The sequence below is a fragment of the Capricornis sumatraensis genome, chromosome 23 (assembly GCF_032405125.1).
Source record: "Capricornis sumatraensis isolate serow.1 chromosome 23, serow.2, whole genome shotgun sequence".
In the NCBI taxonomy this organism is placed as follows: domain Eukaryota; kingdom Metazoa; phylum Chordata; class Mammalia; order Artiodactyla; family Bovidae; genus Capricornis; species Capricornis sumatraensis.
The window spans coordinates 42,007,490-42,027,717 of NC_091091.1; the positions used below are offsets into that span (position 1 = coordinate 42,007,490).

General features: G+C 43.5%; 1 non-coding gene across 1 annotated transcript; it reads right to left on the reverse strand.

Moving 5' to 3' along the window:
• Positions 1-6,978: 6,978 nt before the first annotated feature.
• Positions 6,979-7,082, reverse strand: LOC138070584 (U6 spliceosomal RNA). Its single transcript, XR_011144157.1, has one exon. It is a non-coding gene; the product is annotated as a U6 spliceosomal RNA (small nuclear RNA).
• Positions 7,083-20,228: the final 13,146 nt, after the last annotated feature.

The window sequence follows — 20,228 nt, forward strand, 5'->3', positions numbered from 1 at the left end:
AGGAGGAACCAGAAGTCCTGTGACTCAGTTGGTCTGCTATTTGGATTTCAGGGAAGGTCAAACAAGAGGCAGGGAACAAGGGAGTGGTTTGTACCCAGAAAGGCCCCACAGAGTCTTCCTTGGTTTCAAACTCACAGAACCTGGAGATGATCTGGATGCAGGCAGAGGAGAGAGAGTCTAAGAAGATGCTAAGGTTCTCGACCAAGAACCTAAAATAAGGATGCAACATTAGAAACTAGAATGTCCAAAGTGAGAGCTGCTATAGGGAACCTGTGATCAATTTTAGACACATTGAAGAAAAGAGCATCAGGCTTTCTGGGAACCCTGCTGGTATGGTCTTTATGTAAGCGGGCCCCTGGCTTGGGGAGGAGTGACAGTTTAATGGGGTGATGATGGAGCATTGTGGCCTCAAATGCTCTAATATCCTCTTGGTGGCTTCAGTTATTTATACAAGTTATTCTCAGATAGCTTGGCTCATTCCTGTGTTGCTGCTTCCGTTTGTGTGTGTGTGTGTGTGTGTGTGTGTGTGTGGTGTGACTCTAAAACTATATTAAATAGCTTAGAAGCAGATCACAGTTGGGGTGAAAGATTGAAAGACAGTAAGTGAAATCATAAGGGATGGTGTTTTCCAGACTTCTCAGATCACAGGATTTACCCAGGTGTTTGTTAGGCCCCATCCTGGTCCTTCCGAACCAGAATCACTAGATGTGGAGTTAAGGAATCTGTGTTTTGAGTAAATACCCTGGGTGATTGTTTCCAGCCAGGACATTTGTGAATAGTGATCGACTGCCAGGGTCACCTTCTTGTGAGTTAAAATACCCCGTTTCTTAACCCCCTCCCTTAAAGAGGCTGATCTAGTAGGTTTGGGGTGAGGTCCCCAAATCTGTGTTTAATAAAAAAGCCATGTGACTCTCATGATAAAGCTTGAGACACACGACCCAGGGGTTACTCTCAAGTCAACAACCATAGCTGACTTTTGTTTGCTCTTCTCTGAAGTTCATATATATATATATAAATTTATATATATATGTATGGCTCAGAAATCAGGGATAATTAGCGTACATTAAACTCCTACCGCCTCTTATGTTCTCCTCTGTGTTTTTCTTTCACTAAATGTCTATTGGGAATCCATTTGGGGCCTGTTTTTCTGGAAGGCACTGGGGACACACGCATCCTAGGAGGCTGGGGACTTCGGTTCCAGTGGATGAGTAGGTTGTAGTGAGGAAGTCAGACATAGAAGTAGGAAACCAAAGGAAGAGGGGCCCTTTCAGGCAGTGTCACAGCTCTGAAAGACACCAGTGGTTGTTATGATAGACAGTAAGGAAGAAGGGAGTGGCTGGTTTGGATTAGACTGGTGATTGTCAAAGTGGGAATCCCAGATCAGCAGGCTCCGCATCACCTGGGAACTTGATAGAGATGCTAAGTCTTGGGTTCTTCTCCAGGCTCTGGGGTGAGCCCTCCCCAGAAGCAATTAGGTTGTTCTGATGCACCATTGGATTAGATGGTCAAGGAGGGGGATGATACTTGAACTACGTTTGGAATGACAAAAAGGGGGCAGGCAAGGGAAGATCTAGGGGGAGGATCAGGCAGTGCGAAGACCTGAGGGGGAAGTAAATCTGTTACAGAAACTGAAGGAGGCTTGTGAAGGAGCGGGAGGTGGGCAGGGGCCAGGTCAGCCAGGCTTGGGCCTTGAAGGCCAGCTATAGTAAGACATCCAGATTTAGATACTGTGAACCAATATGTGTTTCAGCAGGCCCTCTCTGGATGCTGTGTGGAGAATGCAAGGGAGCAAGACTGCAGGCCAGGAGGTCTGAGGAGAGGCCACTGCAGGACCCTGAAAGGTGCAGGGGTGCCTGGAACTAGGACAGAGAAACCCATCCTTATTTTCATTATCTTCTTTTCTCTGTCCTCCCACAGGAACCTCTGTAGATACGTCATTCCTCGTTGCCTTCCCTTTCCCCGAGAAAAGTTCAATCCCATAGATATATTGTGCATGTCTGTGGACTGTGGTCTTTGCAGGGCCACAAACCAGGTGGTGCCAGTGGTAAAGAATCCGCCTGCCAATGCAGGAGACGCAGGACACTCTGGTTCAGTCCCTGGGTAGGGAAGATCCCTTGGAGGAGGAAATGGCAACCCACTCCAGTATTCTTGCTGGGAGAATCCTATGGACAGAGGAGCCTGGCAGGCTTACAGTCCATAGCGTTGCAAAGAGTCGGACATGACCGAGTATCTGAGCACATAAATATGCTCAGATGTAACAGCTAAGGTTTTTTCCTGCTTCCTGAGAGCCAGTTTTACCTTTCTGTGGATGATACCGACCCACCGATGATGCAAGGACTAGGGTGATAACAGTGAAGATGGAGAAATATATGCAGTTTTGAATATCTTGCGTATTTTGAAGCTAAAGATGCCAGGACTTGCTGAAGGATGGGATTTAGGAGGGAGAGAAGAATCAAGAAGATTCTTGAAGTTTGGGCTTGAGCAGTCAAGTAAACGGAGACATTTGCTGAGATATGAAAAACTGGCCTGATCCGGTCTATCTGCCAAGTTCCATAGGCACAGACCCAGTGTCCAGGAGGAAACCCCCTATTGCCACCAGGTACCAGTCTGACCAGACAGCGAACTAACTATCACAAACCCTGTCTCAAACTAGGGGAAACTTAGGGCCGCCTCCCACATTTGAGAGAAGAGCAGTGTTCTCCTTTGTGCTTCACAGATGGCTCATTTCCTGCTGTATACCTGTGGTCTTGCGATTGATAATAAGAAACATATATTTGGTCTTCATCCCAGCCCTGGCACTGAGCTCCTAAGACCTTTGGAATTTCCTAAGTGGTGAGAGCAATAAAGGTGTCTTTTGTTATGCTAATGAAGCAACTTTTGGAAAGCACTTAAAAGTGGGGGCTGGCTGCCAGGGGAACCAACTCTGTGATTTGCAGGTTGGGACCTTGAAAATTAAAAACTTAGAGGTTCCTCTGTAGGGGACTTATTGTGCTGACTTTTAAAATTTTATGTATTTTTTAAAATTAATTAATTAATTTTGTCTGCCTTGGACCTTAGTTGCAGCCCTGGGCTTCTCTCTAGTTGTGTCGTGGGCTTAGCTGCCCTGTGGCCTAGGGGATCTTAGTTCCCCATCAGGGACTGGGGCATTGTAAGGCACATTCTTAACCAGTGGACCACCAGGGAATTCCCACGTACTGACTTGTTAAAAAATCATTTTTATTTTTAAATTTGAAGTGTGTTAGTCACTCAGCCATGTCTGACTCTTTGCGACCCTGTGGAGTGTAGCCCACCAGGCTCCTCTGTCCATGGAATTCTCCAGGCAAGAATACTGGAGCGGGTTGTCATGCCCTTCTCCAGGGGATTTTCCCAACCCAGGGATCAAACCGGGGTCCCCTGCATTGCAGGCCGATTCTTTACCATCTGAGCCACCAGGTAAAGTATGGTTGGTTTATAATTCTGTGTTAATTTCAGTTGTACAGCGAAGTGATTCAGTATATATATATATATATATATATATATAGGCTACCCTGGTGGCTCAGTGGTAAAGAACCTGCCTGCCAATGCAGGAAATGAGGATTCAGGGTCCAGTCCCTGGGTTGGAAAGATCCCGTGGAGGAGGAAGTGGCAACCCACTTCAGCATCTTGCCTGGGAAATCCCATGGACAGAGCAGACTGACGGGCTACATGGGATCAGAAAGAGTCGGACACGACTTAGCGACTAAACACCACCAACTACTATTCATATATATATTCTTTTTCAGATTCGTTTTCCTTATCGATTATTTTTGAACTAAGGCTACTGGATGCTGGTGAGTGGACTCAGGACATAAACACATACCTTACCAGCTACTCTGTGTGGATGAATGCAGGTGACCTGAGGGGTTATATGAGGAAATTGAGGTTCAGAGGGGTTAAGGAACTAGCTAGCCCCCAGGTCACACAGATAGAACCTGGCATGCTGAGGACTAGAATCCAGTTTGGTTTGATGCCACCCAAAGCCCAGGCCCACTAATCATGAGGCCGAGTTCTTACAGGTACCTGAAAAGATTTGTGTTGTGGTCTCCATAATTAGAAAGCAAACCTCAGTCTGTTTTAAAGAAGGTCAGTTCTCAGACCCAGAAAAAAGAAAAAGCAAAAAAGATCGGATCAGTTTTATGAGCAGCAGCCGAGGGCCGGCGCTTCATTACCGGGACCCTTGTTTCCTAGAGCAGTGGATTCTGTTCCTTTAAACGAAGCTTTGTGAAGTCCTGGATTCCGGATGCCGGATCCCAGAACAGACTCCTGCCAAGGCAGGGTGTGTCAGGCAGGGCGGGGTGCGGCCCGTCCAACTTCTGACTCACTGTTTATCTCTGGCGGGAAGTAAACACGGGGAGGAGAGAGGGAGGGAGGGAAGGAGGGAGCTCGAGGACTTCTGATGCTGACTGGGAAAGAAGATCATGTGCTGAGTTAGGTGAGTGTCTGCTCTTCTGGTTTCAGCCTAGAACCTTTAAGAAGTGAAGAAGAACAGTGCTGTTGTATTCTAACACAGTACTTGGAAAATAAAGGAAATTAGAAAGTAGAGAGGGAAAAAGAAATCACCACCTACAGACAACTATTCTTAAAATATTAGTGTTTCCCTCAGAGTTCTCTGCTTATTTCTAGTTCTTCATTGATTGTGATGGCTCTGCACATTACATACATTTTATATATCGTTCGGTTCAGTCGCTCAGCTGTGTCCGACTCTTTGCGACCCCATGGACTGCAGCACACCAGGCCTCCCTGTCCATCGCCAACTCCTGGAAGTTGCTCAAACTCACGTCCATTGACTTGGTGATGCCATCCAACCACCTTATCCTCTGTCATCCCCTTCTCCTCCTGCCTTCAATCTTTCCCAGCATCAGAGTCTTTTCCAATGAGTCAGTTAAAAAAATTATAAACTATTAAATATATATGATAATAAATTATATATTTAAATATAAAAATATTTAAACATGTGAATATAAATGTTATATAAATGTATAATATATTTGAATAATTAATAAGCTATTTTTAGAGCAATTTTACCGAAAAACAATGCTACGGAGAATTCCCTGAAGCCATCCCTTCTCTGTACAGTTCAGTTCAGTTCAGTCGCTCAGTCGTGTATGACTCTTTGCGACCTCATGAATTGCAGCACACCGGCCTCCTGTCCATCACCAACTGCTACTGCTGCTGCTAAGTTGCTTCAGTCGTGTCCGACTCTGTGCGACCCCATAGATGGCAGCCCACCAGGCTCCCCCGTCCCCTGGATTCTCTAGGCAGGAATACTGGAGTGGGCTGCCATTTCCTTCTCCATCACCAACAGTTCCCCCTTTTTATTAAGATTTTGCATTAGTGTGGTACGTTTGCTACAGTTAATGAACCAGTGTTGAGAATTATGAACTAAAATCTGTACTTTCCATTAAGGTTCACTCTGTATTATACATTGTCACGTGTTCACCATTATAATACCGTGCAGGATGGTTTCCCCGCCTTAAACATCTCCTGGGTTCCGCTTATTCACCGCTTACTCCCTCCTCCCTTTCCTCCCTCCCCTGGCAAGCACCAGTATTTTGGGTCTCCGTAGTTTCTTTTTTTCCCTATTACCTTTTTTTTTATCGGAATAAAACGCATACTGTTTAAGTGTATAAATCTGAGCTTGATGAGTATTTGCACTCCTATGCACCTGTAATCACACTCAGATCTGTTTCCATCACCCCAGAACATTCATTCATGTCACTTCCCAGTCAGTACCTCTGTCCTAGAATAACAACTATTTGAACTTCTTCCACCGGTGACTAGTTTTGCCAGTTCTTGAGCATCGTATAAATGGTATTGAACAGTATGTATACTTTGGTATCTGGTTTCTTTTACACACTGCTACTCACTGATTTTCTAAAATTGCTTTTATTGTGGTTTAAAAAGGCAAAGCGTTCCATTTACTGTCTTAACCAGTGTAGTGTTTAGTAGTACCGTTCAGTAGTGTTAAGTATAACACGTGTTATAGTTTCTTAGTTTCTTAAGGTAGAAACAGGTCATTTCTTTGAATCTTCCTTTTTTAGTATAGGTGTTTGAGTGTCTTAAAAGCCACTCTAAATGCTGCTTTAACTGTATCCGTATCAATTTCATTTCTTCTTTGACTCATAGGCTATTTAGAAGTGTATTATTTAATTTCCAAATAGTTGGGGATTTTCCAGTTACCTTTCTGTTATTGATTTCTAATATAATTCCATTGTAACCAGATAATATACTTTGAATAATTTAAATCTTTTAAAATTTATTGAGATTTTTTTAATGTGTAGAATATTATCTGTCTTATAAATGTTTCACTTAACACTTGAGATAAATTAATTCTGCCCCTATTAATAAATGTCAGAGAGTCAAGCTGGTTGTGGTGGTTGTTCCAGTCTTCTGTATCTGTGCTGATTGTCTATCTCTTCTATCGATTATCGAGAAAAGTGTATGGAACTATTGCCTTTTAATTGTGGATTTGTTCATTTCTCCTTTTATCAGTTTTTATGTTATGTGCTTTGAAGTTCGGTTATGAGGTAGATAAACTTTCAGAATGGTTACATCCTCTTAAGGAATTGACCTCTTTTTCATTTAATCTTTCTTCCGCTTGGTAAGGTTTTTGCTCTGAAATTGACTTTGATGTAATATAGAGACAACAGCTTTCTATTGATTGGTGTTTTCATGCTATATCTTTCCCCTCTTCCTTTTCTGACTCTTAACAGATTTGTGCTTGTTAAGCAAGGTTTGCAGTGCCTTTTTTGTAGGCAGCATATAAGTTGGATTTTGCTTTTTCGATGCACTCTGAATATCTCCAACTTTCGACTGGAGTGCTTATAACATTTACGTTTAACATGACTATTAATATGGTTGGTTTAAATCTACAGTCCTATTGTTTTCTCTGTCCAACTCTTGTTTGGTTCATTTTCCCTCCTTTTTGGCCTTTTAATTCTCTCTCTCTTTTTTTTTTTTAAATATATGGAACGCTTCACGAATTTGCATGTCATCCTTGCTCAGGGGCCATGCTAATCTCTGTATCGTTCCAATTTTAGTATATGTGCTGCCGAAGCGAGCACTTTTTGGCCTTTTAAAAAATTCTATTATTATTACGATTCTCCTTTACTTCCCTTTAGATTTGTTAGCTACAGTATTTGTGTTATCTTAAGTGGTTGCTTCAGGATCTATAATATGTGTCTTTAATGTATCACAATGTACTATTAAGTGGTATTTCATCTTTCAGATGTATTGGAAGCATCTTGCAAAAGTATACTTGGTTTCTCCTCTTTTGGCCTTTGTGCTATTGTTATTGTCGATAGACATTTTACTCCTACTATTGTGTTACAAATCCTACAATATATGTTATTTTTGCTTTACATAGTCGGTTATCTCTTAAAAGCTACTTAAATAATAAGGAAAATTGACTTTACGTTTACCTGCATAGTTAGCATTTCTGGTGCTCTTTATTCTTTTACATAAATACTGATGGCCATCTGGTATTATTTTCTTTTGATTTAAGGGACTGCCTTCAATATTTCTTGAGATACTGATCTGCTGGTGTTGAATTCTTTTAGCTTTTGTATGTCTGAAAAAAATCTTTATTTCATCTATGTTTTAGAAATTTATTTTCACTGGGCAAAGAGTTACAAGTAGACAGTTGTTTTTTTTTTTTTCCTTTTACTGCTTGAAAGATACTACTCCATTGTATTGTAGCTTGCAGTTTCCAATCAAAATCTGATGTCATCCTTAAGTTCTTCTGTTTTTTTTTTCCCACACTGACTGACTATCATATTTTAGTTTTTCACTGGTTTGAAGCAATTTGGTTATGATATGCCTTGGTATAAGTGTCTTCTTATTTTTTATGCTTGAAATTATTAATAGTTAGATTTGTGGGTTTATAGTTTGCACCATATTTGGAAATTTTGCAGTCATTATTTCTTCAAGTTTTTTTTTTTTTTTTTAATCTCCTTGCCACCCTGGGACTCCAGCTACATATACCTCCAGCTGCTTGAAGTTGTCCTACAGTTCACTGATAATCTGAATCTGTTCTTCTTCCTCTTTTTTTCAAGTCTTTTTCTCTTTGTGTTTCATTTTGGGAGAATTTCTATTGCTATGTCTTCAAGTTCACTAATTTTCTCTGTAATGACTAATCTGTTTTTAATCCATCCCAGTGTGTTTTTCATTTCAGGAACTGTATTTTTCATCTCTAAAAGTTTGATTTAGGTCTTTTTTATATTACTATCGTCCATGTCTGTACTTAACACTCTAGCATCCAATAACACTCAGTGTCCAATTCATAACACATATACTTTTCTCTAGCATCCTGAACATATGTACTATAGTTATATTACTTTTAAAAAGTCTTTGTATACTAATTCTGTTATTTGCATAATTTCTGGGTTGGCTTTGATGAATTGAGTTTTCAATATGGGTCTATTTTCCTGCTTCTTTGAATGCCAGACACTGTGGACTTTATGCTTCCAGATTCTGGATATTTTTGAATTCCTGTAAATATTCTTGAACTCTGCTCTGGGATGCAGTTACTTGGAACAGCTTAATCTTTTGGAGTTTTGCTTTTAAGCTTTGTTAGGAGGGACTAGAGCAGTGTTGATTTTCTCGGCTACTGAAGCAAGACCCTTCTTAGTACTCTAACAGATGTCCCATCAATTATGAAGTTTTCCACCCTGGTTGGTAGGAATGGGAACTATTCCCAGCCCTGTATTAGCTTTAAGGATTCTCTCTTATAAACTTTGCAGGCGGTCAGTACCTAGTCTCATGTGGTTTCCATACATATACACGCCAATCAGTATTTAGTATATCTCTGGAGTTCTCTTTTTGTGCAGCTTTAGCGTCTTGGTAATTTGTCTTGGGAACTCTAGATGCCTTGGTCACTGCTGACATCCAGCTTCATCTCCTTAAGTCAGGGAGGCTAACTGGCTCAAGCTGGGGTCCCCTACCCTGGGACACTCTGCAGGCCATAAGCTGAGGCAATAGCAGGGCTTACTCTGCTCCTTCCCATCTCCAGGGATCCCTGCCCTCCATCTCCCACGACTCCGAAAGCAGCCAATCTCCTATCAGCCCAAACCCCTGTTAGTTAATAATTCTTTATGTGCCATTCTCCAACCCTGGCTCCCTGAAAACGTTGGAAAATCTACTGTATCAAATTTCTTTCTTTAAATGGAAATGCAGCAAAAAAACACCTGGCATTTATTTTAGGAGCAGTGGGGAGTCCTTCTAGAAAAAAAAATAATAATAAGAGAGAGGATGCCAGGAGCAAGAGTTGTTTCTTTTTTCTCTTCAAGAGCAGCTTGTATCGCAGACACTTGCTGTCTCTTGTGTCTTTTTTACAGCCTCAAATGCCAACTTTGACAGCAATTAATCTTCCAAAATGTATCACTGCTGCTGTGTTAGAGCTGGGAAGGAGCCTAGGATGGTCTTTATGTCTTTGACATTGAACCAGCTTGGCCCCCACTAATGTTGACTCATCACCCCCGACCTGCCCCCCTGCTGTGTAGACCAATGGGATTACAGAGAGACACATCTCAGCAAAATGGTTTGTGGCTGGGGATTGTTCTAACAAGAAATCCTTAGTCAACGTTTTTGAACTCAGTCTCACACAGGCAACATTGGTAATATCTTCTTTTTCAGAGGGTGGCCCAAATTCCCTGAAGGATTTTTCAGTCATCAAGAAAAAAACTGCATTATGTTCCCTGATGTTGTACTTTGTTGGCTAAGGAGGAAAATGTTTCTAAAATATGTTAGAAACCTTATCAAGAAGGAATATAACAAAAATATGTTTACCACTATTTCTTATTCAAAATACCTTTGTGGTATCAAAATAAATACCCCATAATCTAATCATATGGGCAAAACTGTCATTTGCATTTTTCCAAGGATGACTAGTAGGATTTAACTTGCAGTCCAGGAGATCTTCATGTTCTCAGTTAAATATTCTGCCCGCTTTCTTGATTTGTGCTTATTAGAGTTTTAAAAATCTTTTTTTATTGTGCATAAAAATAAGTATCTGTAAGAAAGCAAAACTATGGTTACCAAAGAGCACGGTGGAGGCTGGGCGGGGTGGTGGAGGTAAATTGGGAGTTTGAGATTAACATATACACACTACCATATATAAAGTAAGTAAATCACGAGGACCTTCTATGTAGCACAAGGAACTCTAGTCAATATCTTGTAATAACCTATAATGGAAAAGAATCTGAAAAGGAGTAGATGTGCTGTGCTCTGCATAGTCACTCAGTCGTATCCGACTCTGTGACCCCATGGACTGTAGCCCGCCAGGCTCCTCTGTCTATGGGAGTCTCCAGGCAAGAATACTGGAGTGGGTTGCTATGCGCTCCTCCAGGGGATCTTCCCAACCCAGGGTTCAAGTCCAGGTCTCCCCCGTTGCAGTCGGATTCATCATCTGAGCCATCAGGGAAGCCATATATATTTATATATAAATATGCATAAGACAAACAAAAAACTACCTGTATACAGCATTAAAGACATTGACTGACTAACAGTTATGGAAATTTCACTTTGTGATCACATCTTACTAATTTTATCCAATGAATATCTTATTAGATTAAAAACAAATAAAGCCCCAGATATCTCCTCTGATGGGATTGTAGTTTTATTTTTGATGTTTGATTGTTAAGAATCATTCAAATGACCAGAAATAATTATTATGCCATAAATGTATTTAAGTGAATTTGTTTTCTTGTGCTAATATCTACATACATCTGAAGTACAGTGACAGACAGAAGGAAGAGACACAGAATTCATTCCAGCTGCAGGGAAGGCTTGTGGGTCACACTTCAAGCCCAGCACTGAACTGGGGACCACACAACTGGGTCAGCCCCACGTTTGGGGGTGCTGAGAAAAATCGATGACAAGACAGTTTTTTAAGAATTCAGTTGCCTGTACCCGCCTCCACTCTGCTGGATAATGGAGTTCATGAGTGTGTCAACACATCGACCTTTCAGTTCAGTTCAGTTGCTCAGTTGTGTCCGACTCTTTGTGACCCCATGGACTGCAGCATGCCAGGCCTCCCTGTCCATCACTAGCTCCTGGAATTTACTCACACTCATGTCCATTGAGTCAGTGATGCCATCCAACCATCTCATCCTCGGTCGGCCCCTTTTCCTCCCGCCTTCAGTCTTTCCCAGCATTAGGGTCTTTTCAAATGAGTCAGTTCTTCGCATTGGATAATGGAGTCTCATGAGTGTGCCAACATGTTGACCTTAAAGTCATATAAAAGTTCAGCTGGCAAAGTGTAGGCTAAATATTAAGAATGCTTTGGTATTTTATCCACCCTCGCACATACCCATTTCTCCCCAATAATGTTTTAGACCCTACCAAAATTTTCCTTTCATCTATTGCTTGAATTGCCCAAGCATTGTGGTCTCTCTTTTTTTCTAACACAGAATGAGCACAGAAAAGAGTTAAAACTGCATTTAAAATATACATTTGAGTCTGATGGGGCTGCCAAGGCCAGCAGGCTCCCTGGCATCCATGTAGGGAGTGTTGTTTGGACAAGTTAGGACCATGAATGTGGATTGGACCTAATTTGCTAAGATCACAGAGAAGTTGCTGAAGAGGTGCCTTTCTCTGTGAAATACTATGTTATGGTTGTTAAAGCATGGCGGTTGTCATTGCCTTGTTAACTTGAGAGTTCTTTGCACAGATCACTCAGAATGTAAATTTCTTCTCTGAAGTCTCTGGAATGGTGATCCATACCCACAGTTCAGGAGTCAACCTAAGTGAGCAGTTATGGTGTCAGTTAAAAAAAATTTTTTTTTCACTTTATTCATCCCATTGTCAACTGAAAAAAGAAAGGCACAATGTGAGAGTTGTGAGTTAAGTTTTATTGGCGGCAAATGAGGGCTATAGGCTGGGAGACAGCAGTTCAGAGAACTCTGAGGAACTGCTCCAAAGAGGTGGGGGGAAAGTCAGTGTTATATATGATTTTAGTGAAGGGGGTACATGCAGTCAAGCACACATCTTGGTAGAAGCTTGCTGCTAGTCATGAGAAGATGTCTCCATTAATGATTTTAGTCTTTTTCTAGATATGTGAGCTAAACTGATTTAAAGCTCAACATTCAAAAAACAAATATCATGGCATCCGGTCTCATTGATGTGGAAGAAAGTGGAAACAGTGGCAGATTTTATTTTCTTGGGCTCCAAAATCACTGCAGACGGTGACTGCAGCCACAAAATTAAAAGGCACTTGCTCCTTGGAAGGAAAGCTACAACAAACCTAGATGACATATTAAAAAGCAGAGACATTACTTTGCTGACAAAGGCCTGTATAGTCAAAGCTATGGTTTTTCCAGTAGTCATGTACGGACGTGAGAGCTGGACAATAAAAAAGGCTCAGTGCTGAAGAATTGATGCTTTTGAACTGTGGTGTTGAAGTCAAGACTCTTGAGAGTGCCTTGGACTGCAAGGAGATCAAACCAGTCAATCCTAAAGGAAATCTGTCCTGAATATTCATTGGAAGGACTGATGCGGAAGTTGAAACTCCAATACTTTGGCCACCTGATGCGAAGAGCTGACTCATTGGGAAAGACCCTGATGCTGGGAAAGATTGAAGGCAGGAGGAGAAGGGGACAACAGAGGATGAGATGGTTGGATGGCATCACCAACTCGATGGACATGAGTTTGAGCAAGCTCAGGGAGATAGTGAAGGACAGGGAAGCCTGGAGTGCTGAGTCCATGGGGTCGCAAAGAGTTAGACATGACTGAGCAACTGAGAAACAACCTATCCATCCATCCATCCGTTCATGCACACATCCATCCATCCACTGCCACATTCATATATTCAATATTTGCTATATGCCAAGCACCAGAGACATCATACTTAAAAGAGGCAAGACCCAGTCTCCGTCATACTCCAGAGGGAGAAAGGGTATCCTTCTTGATGGCAGCCGTGACTAGTGCCGTTACTCGGCGGGGCTGTCGAAGGAGATCTGATCCCAGAGGCCAGGCCACGGAGGCTGCATTGAGAAGTGGAGATTGGGTCTGAGATTCTCAGGGAGAAGCAGGAGCGCACCAGCTCCAGGAAGATACAGGGATGGGGAACTCTGTGTGGGATGCTGTGGGAAAGGCAGGCTGGGGGCACAGATGACGGCAAACTGAAGTCATCACCGGAGGGTCTTCCCACGAGGGTGACAGGATCAGGCTTTCATGTCTACGCCGTAGTTCTGGCTGCAGCCTGGAGAACAGAGTGCAGGGGCCGGAGTGGGTGGGAGAAGAGTTTGCTGCCCTGGTCCAGGAGAGGCGAGGCCAGCAAGTACGAGGCAGCCAGAGGCGGCGGGAGCCCGGAGCCCAGCGGGGCTTGGTCTCACTTTGTACCAGGAGCTCTGTGTGCGACCCGGGTCTGGTCTGGAAGCTCTGTGTGGATATTTTTTCATTTGTGTATTGAGGGGCGGAGCGACATCCACTCTGCCTGGCTACTGTGTGAATTAAATGTCATCAGAACTGAAAAGTGCTTAGCGTGGGCTTGGCCTTAGTAAACACTCAGGATGTGGCAGCTGTCCATCCTGGTGATTTTGCTTTATGGTTTTGCTGGTTCCCTTGAAGCCTGGCAGTGCAGAGACTGTGTTTGTCTTTCCCCAGCCAGTCTCCTTCCTCTTCTCAAGCATTCCTAGTTGGCTTGAGTGTGCGTCTTCGGAACTACGCCTTAGGAACCCATCTGGATGTGATTGTCTCCAGCTCGGGTGGTGGGGAGGGCCTTCTCTGCGTCTTCATCATCTGCTCAGCCCTTTGCTGCAGCGAATCAGTCCTCCTCCCAGGTCTCTGCACGTGCCTCTCTCCCTTTGTTGGCAGGGCGGGGGCGGGGGGGAGGGCATCAGGGCTGCACCGGGGAGGCTGTGGTCTCTATGCTCTGCCCTTCTTAGCTCAACGGCAGTGCCCCCCCTCCTTTGGGCTGAGAGCCTTGCATTTAGAACACACTGCCCAGCTCACAAGAGCTCGCCTTTAGATTCTGAGCTGAACCTCCATCCTACACATTTTTTATTCCATCTTGAAGCACAAAAGGATATTGTGCAAGCTCCAATTAATACAGAGCCCTTACAGATCACTTTGTAGAATTTTTCCTGCCCTTGGGCAAATCTCCTCCTGGTGAGTGACTTTAATCTGGTTTAGAAATTGGCTTCTGATGGGCAATCATGGAGATTACAGGTGCTCAGTTCAGGTGAAAGAGAGCCAAGACTGGGTCTTTATTTTGAAGGGAGTCCGTGTTCACACTCTGGGGGATGTATTCCTGGTTGTTCTCTTATAAGACCCACGGGTCTTCAAGGTGCCCCAGTGGAGTGAATTTATCATCCTGTCCCCAGACAGTCATGACTTCAAGTAGCCTGAAGGGAAATCACACACTCTCATGAGTTGGCCACTGCTCTCAGAGGCAGATCAGTAAAGCCGCTTTGTTCTTTTGTTGCCAGCGCAGAGGGAGCTGTGTTCTGTGCTTCTTGAACAAGCAGACGTCAGTAGGAATGCTTCATTTCTGAATTACATGCCATTAATCTCATTAGCTACTAAATGATTTGACCCCTTGCTTAATGAGTGGAACACAATTAAGCATAAAGTGCCTATTAAAAGGAAAATAGGTTCACAAGTACAGAGTTGCTGGTTCTGGAACAATCCATTGAATTTGAGAAATCCTGCTCTGCAGAGGTCATGTCAAGGAATGTTACCTGCAATTCTAGTGGTTTCACCCCTGTCCATCAGCACAAGGCCAGGACTCTCCATGGGCATGTCTGTCCTAGTGACCACTTGGAGATTGGAGGGATTCATGTAACTCAACCCTCGGAGGAGGCAATGGCAGCCCACTCCAGTACTCTTGCCTGGAAAATCCCATGGATGGAGGAGCCTGGTAGGCTGCAGTCCATGGGGTCGCTAAGAGTCGGACACGAATGGGCGACTTCACTTTCACTTTTCACTTTCATGCACTGGAGAAGGAAATGGCAACCCACTCCAGTGTTCTTGCCTGGAGAATCCCAGGGATGGGGGAGCCTGGTGGGCTGCTGTCTGTGGGGTCGCACAGAGTTGGACACGACTGAAGCAACTTAGCAGCAGCAGCAACCCTCTTTAGTTTTCTCTTCTTTGCTCTTGTGAGCCCTGCTTTTTGTCTCAAAATGCTAATCTCGTTGAGATAGTAGCCAACTCTCTCTTGGGTCCATCTGAAATATGTTAAGTGTCATATGTGCAGAGGCATTACTTTACCATTAAGGTCCGTCTAGTCAAGGCTGTGGTTTTTCTAGTAGTCATGTATGGGTGTGAGAGTTGGACTATCAAGTAAACTGAGCACTGAAGAACTGATGCGTTTGAACTGTGGTGTTGGAGAAGACTCTTGAGAGTCCCTTGGACTGCAAGGAGGTCCAACCAGTCCATCCTAAAGGAAATCAGTCCTGAATATTCATTGGAAGGACTGATTTTGAAGCTGAAACTCCAATACTTTGGTCACCTGATGTGAAGAACTGACTCATTGGAAAACACCCTGGTGCTGGGCAAGATTGAAGGCAGGAGGAGAAGGGAATGACAGAGGATGAGATGGTTGGATGGCACCACCAACACAGTGGCCATGAGTTTGAGTGAGCTCCCGGAGTTGGTGATGGACAGGGAGGCCCGGTGTGCTGCAGTCCATGGGGTCTCAAAGAGTCAGACACGGCTGAGCAACTGAACTGATACTGAACTGATGTGCAGAGATGGGCATTATATCAGGATGACTGGTGTAATGATAGCTGAACACACCTCCTTCGAGGTTGTCATGTGATAATTCATAGGTGAGGGGCTTGGTGAGAGGCTAGAATGGAGTCAGGTAAAGAGCCTCTTGCCTGCTGTCCTAGTTCATTCAGGCTGCTATAAAAATGACATAGACTGGTGGCTTAGCCAACAGACACGTGTTTCTTGTGACTCTGGAGGCTAGAAATCTAATATCAAGGTGCCAGCAGATTTCAGATCTGCTGAGGACCCACTTCCTAGTTCATAGGTGGATGCCTTCTCTGGGAGTCCTCACATGGCAAAAGGGTTAAGGGAACTCTCTGGGGATCTCTTTTCAGTTCAGTTTGGTCCCTCAGTCATGTCTGACTCTGCGACCCCATGAACCGCAGCACGCCAGGCCTCCCTGTCCATCACCAACTGCCGGAGTCCACCCAAACCCATGTCCATTGAGTTGGTGATACCATCCAACCATCTCATCCTCTGTCGTCCCCTTCTCCTCCTGCCCTCAATCTTTCCCAACATCTCTTTTATAAGGGCAGTAACCCTCATGACTTAATCACCTTCCAAAGACCCTCCTTTCCTAATACCATTGAGAAGGTTAATAGGTAGGAAGGCCAGAGGTCCCCAAGGAAATAAACTGGCCGGAGGAAACAAACTGCAAGTGGCAGACATTTTTCCCCCCTTCTCTGTTGAGGACACCTGGTTCTGCCTGAACTTAACTTTTTTCAAACCTTGAGATAACCAATGCGTTTTTCTTATAGAAGTGTTTTTCTTGAGCTATGTTAATGAAACTATGTATTTACTTTAAAATTTGTCTTTCTTCAAACCAGTTCATGTAAGACGAACCTTTTTTTTTTTTTCCTTTTCTCAGACCTTGGGCTGATAATGGCTCAACAAACCAACATTCATGTCAGTTGTTTTATGGCCAGGGATGACACACCTTGTGCCGTTCTATCTCAGAAACGTATAATGTGGGAGAGGGGCCTGGTATAACGCCCTCAGCCTTGGGGGGTCTCTCTTGTCTGATTAACAGTTTGCTAACTATGGAATGAGGTTCGTGACATTGTACAGGAGACAGGGATCAAGACCATCCCCATGGAAAAGAAATGCAAAAAAGCAAAATGGCTGTCTGGGGAAGCCTTACAAATAGCTGTGAAAAGAAGAGAAGCAAAAAGCCAAGGAGAAAAGGAAAGATATAAGCATCTGAATGCAGAGTTCCAAAGAATAGCAAGAAGAGATAAGAAAGCCTTCCTCAGCGATCAATGCAGAGAAATAGAGGAAAACAACAGAATGCGAAAGACTAGAGATCTCTTCAAGAAAATGAGAGATACCAAGGGAATATTTCATGCAAAGATGGGCTCGATAAAGGACAGAAATGGTCTGGACCTAACAGAAGCAGAAGATATTAAGAAGAGGTGGCAAGAATACACAGAAGAACTGTACAAAAAGGATCTTCACGACCCAGATAATCATGATGGTATGATCACTCACCTAGAGCCAGACATCTTGGAATGTGAAGTCAAGTCGGCCTTAGAAAGCATCACTACAAACAAAGCTAGTGGAGGTGATGGAATTCCAGTAGAGCTAATTCAAATCCTGAAAGATGATGCTGTGAAATTGCTGCACTCAATATGCCAGCAAATTTGGAAAACTCAGCACTGGCCACAGGACTGGAAAAGGTCAGTTTTCATTCTAATCCCAAAGAAAGGCAATGCCAAAGAATGCTCAAACTACCACACAATTGCACTCATCTCACATGATAGTAAAGTAATGCTCAAAATTCTCCAAGCCAGGCTTCAACAATACATGAACTGTGAACTTCCTGATGTTCAGGCTGGTTTTCGAAAAGGCAGAGGAACAGAGATCAAATTGCCAACATCTGCTGGATCATGGAAAAAGCAAAAGAGTTCCAGAAAAACATCTATTTCTGCTTTATTGACTATGCCAAAGTCTTTGACTGTGTGGATCACAATAAACTGTGGAAAATTCTGAAAGAGATGGGAATGCCAGACCACCTAACCTGCCTCTTGAGAAATCTGTATGCAGGCCAGGAAGCAACAGTTAGAACTGGACATGGAACAACAGACTGGTTCCAAATAGGAAAAGGAGTATGTCAAGGCTGTATATTGTCACCCTGCTTATTTAACTTCTTTGTAGAGTACATCATGAGAAACGCTGGACTGGAAGAAACACAAGCTGGAATCAAGATTGCCGGGAGAAATACCAATAACCTCAGATATGCAGATGATACCACCCTTATGGCAGAAAGTGAACAGGAACTAAAAAGCCTCTTGATGAAAGTGAAAGAGGGGAGTGAAAAAGTTGGCTTAAAGCTCAACATTCAGAAAACGATGATCATGGTATCTGGTCCCATCACTTCATGGGAAATAGATGGAGAAACAGTGGAAACAGTGTCAGACTTTGTTTTTTGGGCTCCAGAATCACTGCAGATGGTGATTGCAGCCATGAAATTAAAAGACACTTACTCCTTGAAAGAAAAGTTATGACCAACCTAGATAGCATATTCAAAAGCAGAGACATTACTTTGCCGACTAAGGTCTGTCTAGTCAAGGCTCCAGTAGTCATGTATGCATGTGAGAGTTGGACTGTGAAGAAGGCTGAGCACCGAAGAATTGATGCTTTTGAACTGTGGTGTTGGAGAAGACTCTTGAGAGTTCCGTGGACTGCAAGGAGATCCAACCAGTCCATTCTGAAGGAGATCAGCCCTGGGATTTCTTTGGAAGGAATGATGCTAAAGCTGAAACTCCAGTACTTTGGCCACCTCATGTGAAGAGTTGACTCATTGGAAAAGACTCTGATGCTGGGAGGGATTGGGGGCAGGAGAAGAAGGGGACGACCGAGGATGAGATGGCTGGATGGCATCAGTGACTCGATGGACGCGAGTCTGAGTGAACTCCGGGAGTTGGTGATGGACAGGGAGGCCTGGTGTGCTGCGATTCATGGGGTCGCAAAGAGTTGGACACGACTGAGCAACTGAACTGAACTGAACTGAACAGACATAAAATATCTTGCTAAAAACTAGCAAGCAGGCACTCTTTCTGTCCCCTTCTGATGTCTATGTCAGAAGTTTTCCCTGTCTCTATTATGCTTCAATAATAAAACATTGCTACACAAAAGCTCCTTGTAGTCAAGCCTCGTCTCTGGCCCCAGACTGAATTCAACTTCGGAGGCCACGAATCCCAGTGTAGCACATGGCTTGCAACTTCAACCTTTCACCATCATCTTGGGGATTAGTTTTCAATATATGAATTTTGGGGGACACAAACATTCAGTCTCCCTCTTTAAAAGTTTTTGGTTTTGGAGGCATAGAATGAATAAGAAGATCATGGTCCGTCAGATTCAAGGTTAACCCCTCTGTTCTCAGGGTTCTTCTCTGCAAAATGGCAGTAGCAATATTCACCTTGCAAGGCTATTGGTAGGGTTAGATGAGATAATCCATGTAAAGCACTGATGTTCAGTAAATTTCATCCATTTTCCAAGTATTTTCCCAATTTTTCATTTTGGAAAATTTCAAACCTTAAAAATGTTGAAAGGATAGTAGAATAATATCCAATATACCCATTGCAGTAGTTTGTTCACAGTGCCATAGAGAAACCCACAGACTGGGTAGCTTCAACAACAGAATTTTGTTTCTTCACAGTTCCAGAGGCTGGGATTCCAAGGTTAGGGTGCCGGCAGAGGTGGCTTCTGGTGAGACCTTTCTTCCTGGTTTGCAGATGGCACCTTCCTGCTGTGTCTGCTGAGGCCTCTTTGTATGAGTAACTCCTGGTGTCCCCCTTCTTCCTACAGGGACTTCAGTTCTCCTAGATTAGCGCCCCACTCTTATGACCTCACTTACATTTAATTACCTTCTTAAAGGCCCTATGTCCACATATACAGTCACATTATGGATTAAAACTTCAATATGGATTTTCAGGGGGACACAGCTCAGTCCATAATTGTTGTTTTTGTTCAGTCACTAAGTCACATCCAACTGTTTGTGACCTCACAGCATGCCAGGCAGGCTTCCCTGTCCTTCACTATCTCCCAGACTGCTCAAACTCCTGTCCATTGTGTTGATGATGCCATCCAACCATCTCATTCTCTGTCATCCCCTTCTCCTCCTGCTTTCAATCTTTCCCAACATCAGGGTCTTTTCCAGTAAATCGGCTCTTTGCATCAGGTGGCCAAAGTATTGGAGCTTCAGCTTTAGTATCAGTCTTTCCAATGAATATTCAGAGTTGATTTCCTTTAGGATTGATTGGTTTGATCTCCTTGGTATTTAATTTCCCTATTCACTACTGACCAGCATGGAAAACCTCAGACTGAATGTTTGAGATTCTCTGCATTGATTTTTGGAGGAAGTCGTGGTTATGGGTGTGGTGGGGCGCGGAGGGGGCTCTCTTCATGGGGAGGATGAGCCGCATGAGGATGGTGTGTTACGTCCTTCAGTGGGAGAGGAGGTGGGGTGACTATGCCTGTGCTTTACTCTCTCCTTGCCATCC